Source organism: Piliocolobus tephrosceles, chromosome 14, assembly GCF_002776525.5.
Source record: "Piliocolobus tephrosceles isolate RC106 chromosome 14, ASM277652v3, whole genome shotgun sequence".
In the NCBI taxonomy this organism is placed as follows: domain Eukaryota; kingdom Metazoa; phylum Chordata; class Mammalia; order Primates; family Cercopithecidae; genus Piliocolobus; species Piliocolobus tephrosceles.
The window spans coordinates 10,004,477-10,015,696 of NC_045447.1; the positions used below are offsets into that span (position 1 = coordinate 10,004,477).

Consider the following 11,220-nt stretch of genomic DNA (forward strand, 5'->3'; position numbering starts at 1 on the left):
TTTTTTTTTTTTTTTTTTTTTTTTTGTATTTTTAGTAGAGACGGGGTTTCACCGTGTTAGGCGGGATGGTCTCCATCTCCTGACCTCATGATCCGCCCGCCTCGGCTTTCCAAAGTGCTGGGATTACAGGCGTGAGCCACCGCGCCCGCCCGGCCTACTACCCTCCTGCACTCTATGCCGCTCTGTGTACAGACCTATTCTGATGAGGTCCTTGCTGGTCCGCCATCTTCTCAATTATGCTTCGCTGTCAGCCAGTCAGGGGAGGTCTGTCACGTGGCTCATAATGCCGCCCTGGAATCTGGGAGTCCTGAACAACCTCCGAGCCAACTGGGCCACAGTCCCTTGACCTTTCTCCAGTGACCCCGCAACACCTTAGCCACACACCTCCAAAGTCACACAAGTTTTTCACCTGCAATCCTAAAGTCAAACTCGCAAACAAAACCTGCTTTTCCGCCTCGCTTTCACAGTATTCTGCATACTAAATTTGTTCTGTAATGTCAGGGAGCTCCACTATCCTTTGGTCCATTCATTGTCTCTCTGTCCAATAACTGACAGATTTCCTAATCCTCATTGTAACCCAACCTTTTAAGACTCTGAGGTGGCTCACGCCTGTAATCCCAGCACTTTGGGAGGCTGAGGCAAGCGGATCACCTAAGGTCAGAAGTTCAAGACCAGACTGCCCAACATAGTGAAACCCCATGTCTACTAAAAATACAAAAATTAACCGGGCATGGTGGTGTGTGCCTGTAATCCCAGCTACTAGGGAGGCGAAGGCAGGGAGAACTGCTTGAACCTGGAAGGCAGAGGTTGCAGTGAGCCAAAATCACCACTGCACTTCAGCCTGGGTGACAGAGCGAGACTCTGTCTCAAAAAAAGAAATACAGGTTCAAGGAAAAGAGGACAGGAAAAGGAGGTCCCAGTCCTCCTGGGGCAGGCAGGAGATGGTTCCCAGAGGTGATGGCATTGGAACTGAGCCATGAGAGATGAGTGGAAGTTCGCCAAGCAAGCAGCAAAGGGAATTCTAAGCAGAGAGCAGTAGGTACACAGTTACCACATGCAGGTACAAGAGAACACAGCATATTCTATGAAGCATCATTACTGCAGTCCCTTGAAGTGTTACAGGGCCAGTGATGAGAGAAATCCTGCCAAAGTCAGCAGGACCAGACTATGCAGCGTCTGGTAGTCTAGCCTAAGGTGTTGGACTTCATCCCTCAGAAGCCTGGAAAGCCATGAGAAGGTTTTCAGTATTTCACTCTAGGTCGGGTGCTGTGGCTCACACCTGTAATCCCAGCACTTTGGGAGGCTGAGGCAGGTGTATCACTTGAGGTCAGGAATTCGAGACCAGCCTGGCCAACACGGTGAAACCTCGTGTCTACTAAAAATACAAAAATTAGCCGGGCGTGGCAGCCAGTGCCTATATTCCCAGCCACTCAGGAGGCTGAGGCAGGAGAATCACTTAAACCCAGGAGGTAGAGGTTACAGTGAGCCAAGATCGCACCACTGCACTCCAACCTGGGCAACAGAGCACAACTCCGTCTCAAAAAAAAAAAAAAGGGGGGGGGGGGCTGAGCGCAGAGTGGCTCACACCTGTAATGCCAGCACTTTGGCACTTTGGGAGGCCGAGGCGGGCAGATCACCAGATCACCTGAGGTTAGGAGTTCCAGACCAGTCTGGCTGACATGTGGAAACCTCATCTCTACTAAAAATACAAAAATTATCCATGCGTGGTGGTGCATGCCTGTAATCCCAGCTACTTGGGAGGCTGAGGCATGAGAATTGCATGAACCTGGAAGGCAGAGGTTGCAGTGAGCCAAGATTGCAACACTGCACTCCACCCTGGAGGATAGAGTGAGACTCCATCTCCAAAAATGCGGAGCATGGATCGGAAAGACAAGAAAGCATGTAGAGAGAGGAGGCTTTTGCAATATTAACTGTAAACAAAATTTGCCGGGGAGGGGGGTGGCAGGCATGGTGACTCATGCCTGTAATCCCAGCACTTTGGGAGACTGGGGTCGGAGGATTACCTGAGTTCAGGAGTTTGAGACCAGCCTGAGTAACATGGGGAGGCCCCATCACTTAAAAAAAAAAAGGGTGGGGGGCTGGGCACAGTGTCTCACGTCCGTAATCCCAGCACTTTGGGAGGCTGAGGCGGGCAGATGACTTGAGGTCAGGAGTTCCAAACCAGCCTGGCCAACGGGCGAAACCCCATCTCTACTAAAAATACAAAAAATTAGCCAGGCATGGTAGCAGGCACCTGTAATCCCAGCTACTCAGGAGGCTGAGACAGGAGAATTGCTCAAACCCAGAAGGCAGAGGTTGCAGTGAGCAGGAATCCCGCCACTATACTCCAGCCTGGACCACAGAGTGAGACTCCGTCTCAAAAAAAAAAAAAAAAAACAATTGTCAGGTATGGTGGCTCACGCCTGTAATCTCAGCACTTTTGGAGGCTGAGGTGGAAGGATTGCTTGAAACCTGGAGTTTGAAATCAGCCTGGGCAACATAGGGAGACACCATCTCTACAAAACATTTTAAAAAATTAGCCGGGCATGGTGGCACATGCCTGTAGTTCCAGCTATTCGGGAGGCTGAGGTGGGAGGGTCACTTGAGCCTGGGAGTTCGAGACTGCAGTGAGCCATGATTGTGCCACTGTACTCAAGCCTGGGTGAAATAGTGAGACTCTATCTCACAAAATAAACATCAATAAATAAACATAAATACACACATATTTTTATACATATACATTTTTATGCATATACACACACACACACACACACACACACATATATACAAAACATACCCAGACTAGACTGCAGTGGCATGATTACAGCTTACGGCAGCCTCAAGCTCCTGAGCTCAAACGATCCTCCCTCCTCAGCCTCTTGAGTAGCTAACACTGCTGGTGCGGGTCACCAAGCCCGGCTATTTTTTTTTTTTTTTTTTTGAGAGAGTCTCACTGTGTTTCCCAGGCTGGTCTCAAACTCCGGGTCTCAAGTGATTCTCCCACCTCCCGGGGAGGTGCATCAGTCTCCCAAGTAGCTAGGATTACAAGCACAAGCCACTGCACCTGGTTGTAATATAAACTTTTATGAGATTGCTCTATCACTGCCTGGTGGCCACCCCAATGTCCCCACTGGACCGTGGATTCCTTGTGGACTAGGGTGACATCACAGTCATTTCTGTATCTCCAATAGCCAAACCAACCTGTATACGGTAGACAATCAACAAAAAAAGTTGTTGAATGAATGTATGGATTAATAATACTAATATGCCACCTAGTACATTAAGTGGGAGGGAGGTAGCATTCCAGAGAAGGCCCTGGGTACCCCTTGCAGACCTCACCCCCTCCCTGCAGGAGAGGATGTTAGCCAAACAGCATCCCAGCTCCCAGTCCTCCCGTGAGCCATCAGTCAGGAACAGCTTCAGCCTCTTGGAGGTGAGCACGGAGCAGTCAAGAAAGGTGGACAGGGGTCGGGGGAGCCCAGGCTGGGCCCCACTTCCCTGGGTCACCTGGAGTAAATATCACTATCAGTGGTTCTCAAACCAGAGTCACAGGCTTGTTAAAACACAGATTATAGGAACCAATTCTCTAAAAGTATCTGATTCAATAGGTTTGAGATGGGGCCAGAAAATTTGCATTTCTTTTTGTTGCGGCTGTTGCCGTTATTTTTGAGACAGAGTTTTGCTCTTGTGGCCAGGCTGGAGTGCAGTGGCATGATCTCAGCTCACTGCAACCTCCGCACCCCCGGGTTCAAGCGATTCTCCTGCCTCAGCCTCCTGAGTAGCTGGGATTACAGGCGCCTGCCACCACACCTGGCTAATTTTTTGTATTTTTAGTAGAGACGGGGTTTCATCATATTGGCCAGGCTGGTTTCAAACTCCTGACCTCAGGTGATCCACCCGCCTCAGCCTCCCGAAGTCCAGGAATTACAAGAGTGAGCCACTGTGCTCGGCCAAAAATTTGCATTTCTAATAGATGTCCAGGTGATGCTGGTGCTACTGGCCAAGGATCACACTTGGAGAACCACAGAAGAATTCACCAGACCCACAGGCCACCCTGAAGCTCTGAGGCTATAAGTCTGTCTGATATCTGCATCCCCCACCTCCCTGGTCCCCATGGAGAGTTGAGAGAAACTCTTGCTTTGGCCAAAATGGAGCAGATGGTTTACACAGAAACATCCTGGAGTATGTGTGTTTCAGAAAATAAGGGCAACCTGAGAAATTCCCTTGCCCCAAACACACAAACCACCCCAAACCAGAAACAGGATTGATCACTCATCTCTAGAGTGTCCACTTCAGGAGCACAGGGGCTGGGCCTGGGCCAGGATCTCCAGCCCCTGCAACTGTGGGAACCTTCCAGGCCAAGTTCAGATGCTGCCTCCTCCCTGAGGCCTGCTGTGGCTCCCGCTTCTCAGGATGCATTGATGGCTCCCTCCTGGGTATGGGTCCCAGTATCCCTGCTGTGGGCACTCGTGTGTGTGTGGAAATCTTGTGCCACCTCCTACTGGGTGCTCTTTTCAGGCAAGGGCCACTTCCTCATGTCCCACAGAACCTAGCCAAAATAGATGCTCTGAGAGTTTCACTTTAAAAGTCCAATGAAGGGCCGGGCGCGGTGGCTCAAGCCTGTAATCCCAGCACTTTGGGAGGCCGAAATGGGTGGATCACGAGGTCAGGAGATCGAGACCATCCTGGCTAACACGGTGAAACCCCGTCTCTACTAATAAAATACAAAAATCTAGCCGGGCGAGGTGGCGGGCGCCTGTAGTCCCAGCTACTCGGGAGGCTGAGGCAGGAGAATGGCGTAAACCCGGGAGGCGGAGCTTGCAGTGAGCTGAGATCCGGCCACTGCACTCCAGCCTGGGTGATAGAGCGAGACTCCGTCTCAACAAAAGAAAAAAAAAAAAAAAGAGTTCAATGAAGGATCAAACTTTAAAGACTTCTTTTGGGGGGCCGGGTACAGTGTGGCTCATGCCTGTAATCCTAGCACTTTAGGAGATGAGGCAGGCTTGAGACCAGGAGTTCAAGACCAGCCTGGAAACGTGGTGTCTCTACAAAAAACACAAAACTTGAAGCCAGGTGCGTTGGCTCACGCCTATAATCCCAGCACTTTGGGAGGCCGAGGCGGTAGATCATGAGGTCACGAGATTGAGATCATCCTGGCTAACATGGTGAGACCCCGTCTCTACTAAAAATACAACAAAATTAGCCGGGCGTGGTGATGGGCGCCTGTAGTCCCAGTACTCGGCAGGCTGAGGCAAGAGAATGGTGTGAACCCAGGAGGCAAAGCTTGCAGCGAGCCGAGATTGCGCCACTGCACTCCAGCCTGGGCAAAAGAGCAACACTCAAAAAAAAAAAAAAAAAAGACAGGAAATCTTACCAAAAGGGTTAGGCCAGTTTATACCCAATCAACAGTTTCTTTTTTTTTTTTTCAGATGTTAACCGCTGTTTTTTTATTATTTATTAATTAGAGACGGGGTCTTGCTATGTTGCCCAGGCTGGTCACGAACTCCTGAGCTCAAGCAATCCTCCCGCTTCAGTCTCCCAAAGTGCTGGGATTACAGGAATGAGCCACTGCACTGACCTATTAACTGCTGTGGAACTTTTAATGTTCTCCTTACTGACTTCAAGGCAAATGAAAATATTTTTCACATAAATCAACTCATGTTACACTTATTATTCAACAACCTTTTTCTCTGATTTAACATGGCACAGGTACAGCTGTCTTTCCGTGTTGGAGCCCCAACCAACAGTTTCTGAGAATGCGTGAACTCACCCAGTGTTTACTGTTATAAACAACAAGAGGGATTTTGCCAGTCTTTCAAGCAACAAATATGCCCTCTGCTAGACAAACTATTCCCGCGTACAGAAAACTGGAAGTCTCTCAATTCTCTTTAAGAGATTAGTTTCTTGGCCAGGCGTGGTGGCTCACGCCTGTAATCCCAGCACTTTGGGAGGCTGAGGCGGGCGGATCACGAGGTCAGGAGATCGAGACCATCCTGGCTAACACGGTGAAACCCCATCTCTACTGAAAATACAAAAAAATTAGCCGGGCGTGCTGGTGGGCGTCTGTAGTCCCAGTTACTCGAGAGGCTGAGGCAGGAGAATAGCGTTAACCCTGGAGGCAGCAGAGCTTGCGGTGAGCAGAAATCGCACCACTGCCCTCCAGCCTGGGCAACAGAGCAAGACTCCGTCTCAAAAAAAAAAAAAAAAAAGAGATTAGTTTCTTTGTATTGTTTTGTTTTGTTTTGTTTGAGACAGGGTCTCGCTTTTTCACCCAAGGTAGATAGGAGAATTGCTAGAACCTGAGAGACAGAGGTTACAATGAGCTGAGATGGCACCACTGTACTCCAGCCTGGGTGACAGAGCCAGACTCTGTCTCAGAAAGAGGAAATGTATTGTCTGGCAGTTCTGGAGGCTGGAGTTCAAGATCAAGGTGTCTGCAGGGCTGTGCTCCTTCTGAAGGTGCCAGGGAAGGATGTATTCCCAACCTTGTTCTAACTTCTGGTGGTTTCCCTTGAGCATAACTCCAACCTCCATCTGGTGCTCTGTGTGTGTGCCTGTGTCCAAATTTCCCCTTTTTGTAAGGACATCAGATATGCTGGATTAGGGACCCACTCTACTTCAGTAGGGCCCCATCTTAACGGATTACATTTATGATGATCCTATATCCAAATGAGCAGCCGGGCACAGTGGCTCACACCTGTAATCCCAGCACTTTCGGGAGGCGGAGGCGGGCAGATCATGAGGTAAGGAGTTCAAGACCAGCCTGGCCAACACAGCGAAACCCCGTCTCTACTAAAAATACAAAAATTACCTGGGCGTGGTGGCATGCACCTATAGTCCCAGCTACTTGAGGAGGCTGAGGCAGGAGAATTGCTTGAACCTGGAGGTGGTGGTTGCAGTGAGCTGAGATCGTGCCACTGCACTCCAGCCTGGGCAACAGAACTAGACTTTCTCTCAAAAAAACAAAACAAAACAAAGTAAGGTCACATTCTGAGGTACTAGGGGTAAGATCTTCGACACATGAATTCAGGGAGGATGCAATTCAACCCGTAACAGAATGTGTAAGTTTAGTTTAAGAATCTATAATAAAATAAACACTAACATAGCCAGAACGCGGCTTAAGAAAGAAAAGAGGCGGCCGGGCGCGGTGGCTCAAGCCTGTAATCCCAGCACTTTGGGAGGCCGAGACGGGCGGATCACGAGGTCAGGAGATCGAGACCATTCTGGCTAACACGGTGAAACCCCGTCTCTACCTAAAAAATACAAAAATCTAGCTGGGCGAGGTGGCGGACGTCTGTAGTCCCAGCTACTCGGGAGGCTGAGGCAGGAGAATGGCGTAAACCCGGGAGGCGGAGCTTGCAGTGAGCTGAGATCCGGCCACTGCACTCCAGCCTGGGCGACAGAGAGAGACTCCGCCTCAGAAAAATAAAAAAAGAAAGAAAGAAAGAAAGAAAGAAAAGAGGCTGGGCACAGTGGCTCAGGCCTGTAATCCCAGCACTTTGGGAGTTCAAGGAGGGCAGATCACTTGAGGTCAGGAGTTCGAGACCAGCCTGGCCAACATGGTGAAACCCCTGTCTCTACTTAAAAAAACACAAAAATTAGCCGAGCGTGGTGGCACATGCCTGTAGTCCCAGCTATTCGGGAAGCTGAGGCAGGAGAATCGCTTGAACCCAGGAGGTGAAGGTTGCAGTGAGCCGAGATGGCATCACTGCACTCCAGCCTGGGCGACACAGCAAGACTCTATCTCAAAAAAAAAAGAGAGAAGAGATTAAAAAATCATTTCAGGCTGGATGTGGTGGTACACACCTATAATCGTAGCACTTTGGGAGCCAAAGAGGGTAGATCACTTGAGCCCAGGAATTCAAGACCAGTCTAGGCAGCATAATGAGACTTTGTCTCTACAAAAAAAAAAATAAAAAACCCAGCCGTCACGGTGTGTGCCTGTGGTCCCAGCTACTTGGGAGGCTGAGGTAGAAAGATCATCTGAGACTGGGGAGGTGGAGGCTACAGTGAGCTGTGATCAAGCCACTGCACTCCTGCCTGGGCGATAGAATGCTGTCTCAAAAAATCCAATTTTTTTTTTCTTTTTGAGACAGAGTTTTGCTCTTGTTGCCCAGGCTGGAGTGCAATGGCGTGTGCGATCTCGGCTTACCACAACCATCACCTCCCAGGTTGAAGCAATTCTCCTGCCTCAGCCTCCCAAGTGGCTGGCATTATAGGCATGCGCCACCACACCCAGCTAATTTTGTATTTTTAGTAGAGATGGGGTTTCTTCATGTTGGTCAGGCTGGTCTCGAACTCCTGACCTCAGGTGATCCGCCCACCTTGGCCTCCCAAGGTGCTTGGATTACAGGCATAAGCCACCAAGCCCGGCCTAAAAAGGTCCAAATTTTATATCACCTGCAGCTGTGAATAAAGGTTCTCACTATTAGTAGCCATCAAGAATTTCTTAAGATACTACCATTACAAAGCCTATTTCTCCTGATAACAAGTTATCAGAAATTGTGTGTAGCTGTTTCAAACATGAAACCTGACATAAAAAGTTATTTTCACAGAAGCAAGCTCACATTTCACATGTATTTATTTAGCTACAGTCTCATTCTGTCACCCAGGCTGGAGTGCAGTGGTGTGATCATAGGCCACAGCAGGCTTGAACTCCTGGGTTAAAATGATCCTCCCACCTCAGCCTCTCAAGTAGCTGGGACTACAGGTGCACACCACCACACTCGGCTATTTTTAACTTATTTATTCATTTATTTATTTTGAGATGGAGTCTCGCCCTGTCACATAGGCTGGAGTGCACTGGTGCAATTTCGGCTCACTGCAACCTCCGCTTCCCAGGTTCAAGCGATTCTCCTGCCTCAGCCTCCCAAGTAGCTGGGATTACACATATGCACCACCATGTCTAGTTAATATTTGTATTTTTAGTAGAGATGGGGGTTTCACTATGTTGGCCAGGCTGGTCTCGAACTCCTGATCTCAAGTGATCCACCCGCCTCAGCCTCCCGAAGTGCTGGCATTACAAGAGTGAGCCAGGGTGCCTGGCCCTTGTGAGTCCTTCTTGATAAGGAAAGGGTGGTTCCTGGCTGTTATCAGGAGAATGTCAGTTGCTTGCTCTGTGGAGAGGAAAGGAAGAATACAGGCAACCATTCTCTTCCCTTTTCGGATACACATGATCTGCACAAAGTGGTCATCACTAGGCGTCTCTTGTCCAGGCAATTTCCCCCTTAAGTTGTCATACATGCTACACATTTTGTGCTTTCCCTCATCCATTCTAGCTTCAGGCAATAATGACTTTCACAGTCCTCCACATCAAGGAGTAATCTGTAGGTTTTCTCAATTATGACAGGGTTTTGTTTGTTTGAGACGGAGTCTCCCTCTGTCGCCAGGCTGGAATGCAGCGGCATGATCTTGGCTCACTGCAACCTCCACCTCCCAGGTTCAAGCGATTCTCCTGCCTCAGCCTCCCGAGTAGCTGGGACTACAGGTGCCCACCACCATGCCCAGCTAATTTTTGTATTTTTAGTAGAGACGGGGTTTCACCGTGTTAGCCAGGATGGTCTCGATCTCTTGACCTCATGATCTGCCCGCCTCGGCCTCCCAAAGTGCTGGGATTACAGGTTTGAGCCACTGCACTCGGCCATGACAAGGGTTTTCTCCTCTTGTCTCGAACTTTTCTTCTGTCTCATTATCCTCACTCCAAGATGTCACAAGAGCATCAATCATTTTTTGCTGATTGTTTACACTAGAAACAGTCAGTTTTCCCAAAGTGCCCGCAAATTGCACTGGATTATAGGCATGCTCAAGTTTGGCCACCTGAGGGGTGATGAGCTTGGTGCACTCCTTTTTAGGGCCATCACCTTATTTTTCTTCAGCAGCTGACAGTTTTTCCAAGTAATTCTGGTAATAAAAATCGTCCAGGTAGGGATCAGTGGTTTGCAATTGCATCATCTGGATTTTAGGGACCCAATCCTTTTCCCGCTGCAACATGAGATTGGCATATGGATCCTTTCAGAGATTATCTTTTTTTTTTTTTTTTTCTTTCGAGACGGAGTCTCGTGCTGTCACCCAGGCTGGATCTCGGCTCACTGCAAGCTCCGCCTCCTGGGTTTACACCATTCTCCTGCCTCAGCCTCCCGAGTAGCTGGGACTACAGGCGCCCGCCACCTCGCCCGGCTAGTTTTTTGTATTTTTTAGTAGAGACAGGGTTTCACCCTGTTAGCCAGTATGGTCTCGACCTCCTGACCTCGCGATCCACCCGTCTCGGCCTCCCAAAGTGCTGGGATTACAGGCTTGAGCCACCGCGCCCGGCCATAGAGATTATCTTGATGAGTGTTCCATTGACTTCCTCTATCTCTTGCACCATTGAGATTCCGATGCTGATTTCTATTCTGTTGCTGTCTCCGAAGCAAGAGTCAACAATGCTGTGGATGAAAGTGAGTTGTGTCCAGTATAAACATTGGGGCCTGAGATCTTAGGTTTTGCAGGTGAAGTCCTGGGCCAGGAGGGTGCTGCTGTGGAGGTGGTGCAGCAGGAGTGGAGCACTAAAGAAGGCACAGAAGCCTGGTGCTGGGGGAAGCATCTGCCCGCTGGCCCTTGTAGTAACTTGGGATTCACGGCAGCAAACAGACTACCAACAAATCCAGGGACCCATGCGAACTGGCTGGGAGACATACATCCAGGCTGTAGCGGGACACAGCAGAGCTGACTTGGAGATGTCCTGTCACCATAGGGAGCAGGATAATGCGGTGGCACTGGGGGGAGCTGAACATGGACAGGCTTGGGACACAGAAAGTGTTGGGCGAGACTGGGTACAGTCATCTGCTTAGGTGGGGCGCCTATGGAGACAGCTCTAACAGGAGGACTGCCAATGATAGATGAAGTTGACCACCTTGGTAATGTATGTTCAGAAAGGTCCTGAACATCTTCTGGACCCTGGGGGCCTCTGAGGCAAGGCACTTTTTTTTTTTGAGACGGAGTCTCGCTCTGTCGCCCAGGCTGGAGTGCAGCGGCAGCGGCGGCGCAATCTCGGCTCACTGCAAGCTCCGCCTCCCGGGTTCACGCCATTCTCCTGCCTCAGCCTCCCGAGTAGCTGGGACTACAGGCGCCCGCCGCCACACCCGGCTAATTTCTCACATTTTTAGTAGAGACGGGGTTTCACAGTGTTAGCCAGGATGGTCTGGATCTCCTGACCTCGTGATCCGCCCGCCTCGGCCTCCC

The 11,220-nt window shown here is 49.8% G+C and overlaps 1 pseudogene; it reads right to left on the minus strand.

Moving 5' to 3' along the window:
- LOC111545810 overlaps positions 1 to 11,220 on the minus strand; it is a 12,955-nt pseudogene that overhangs the window by 568 nt on the left and 1,167 nt on the right.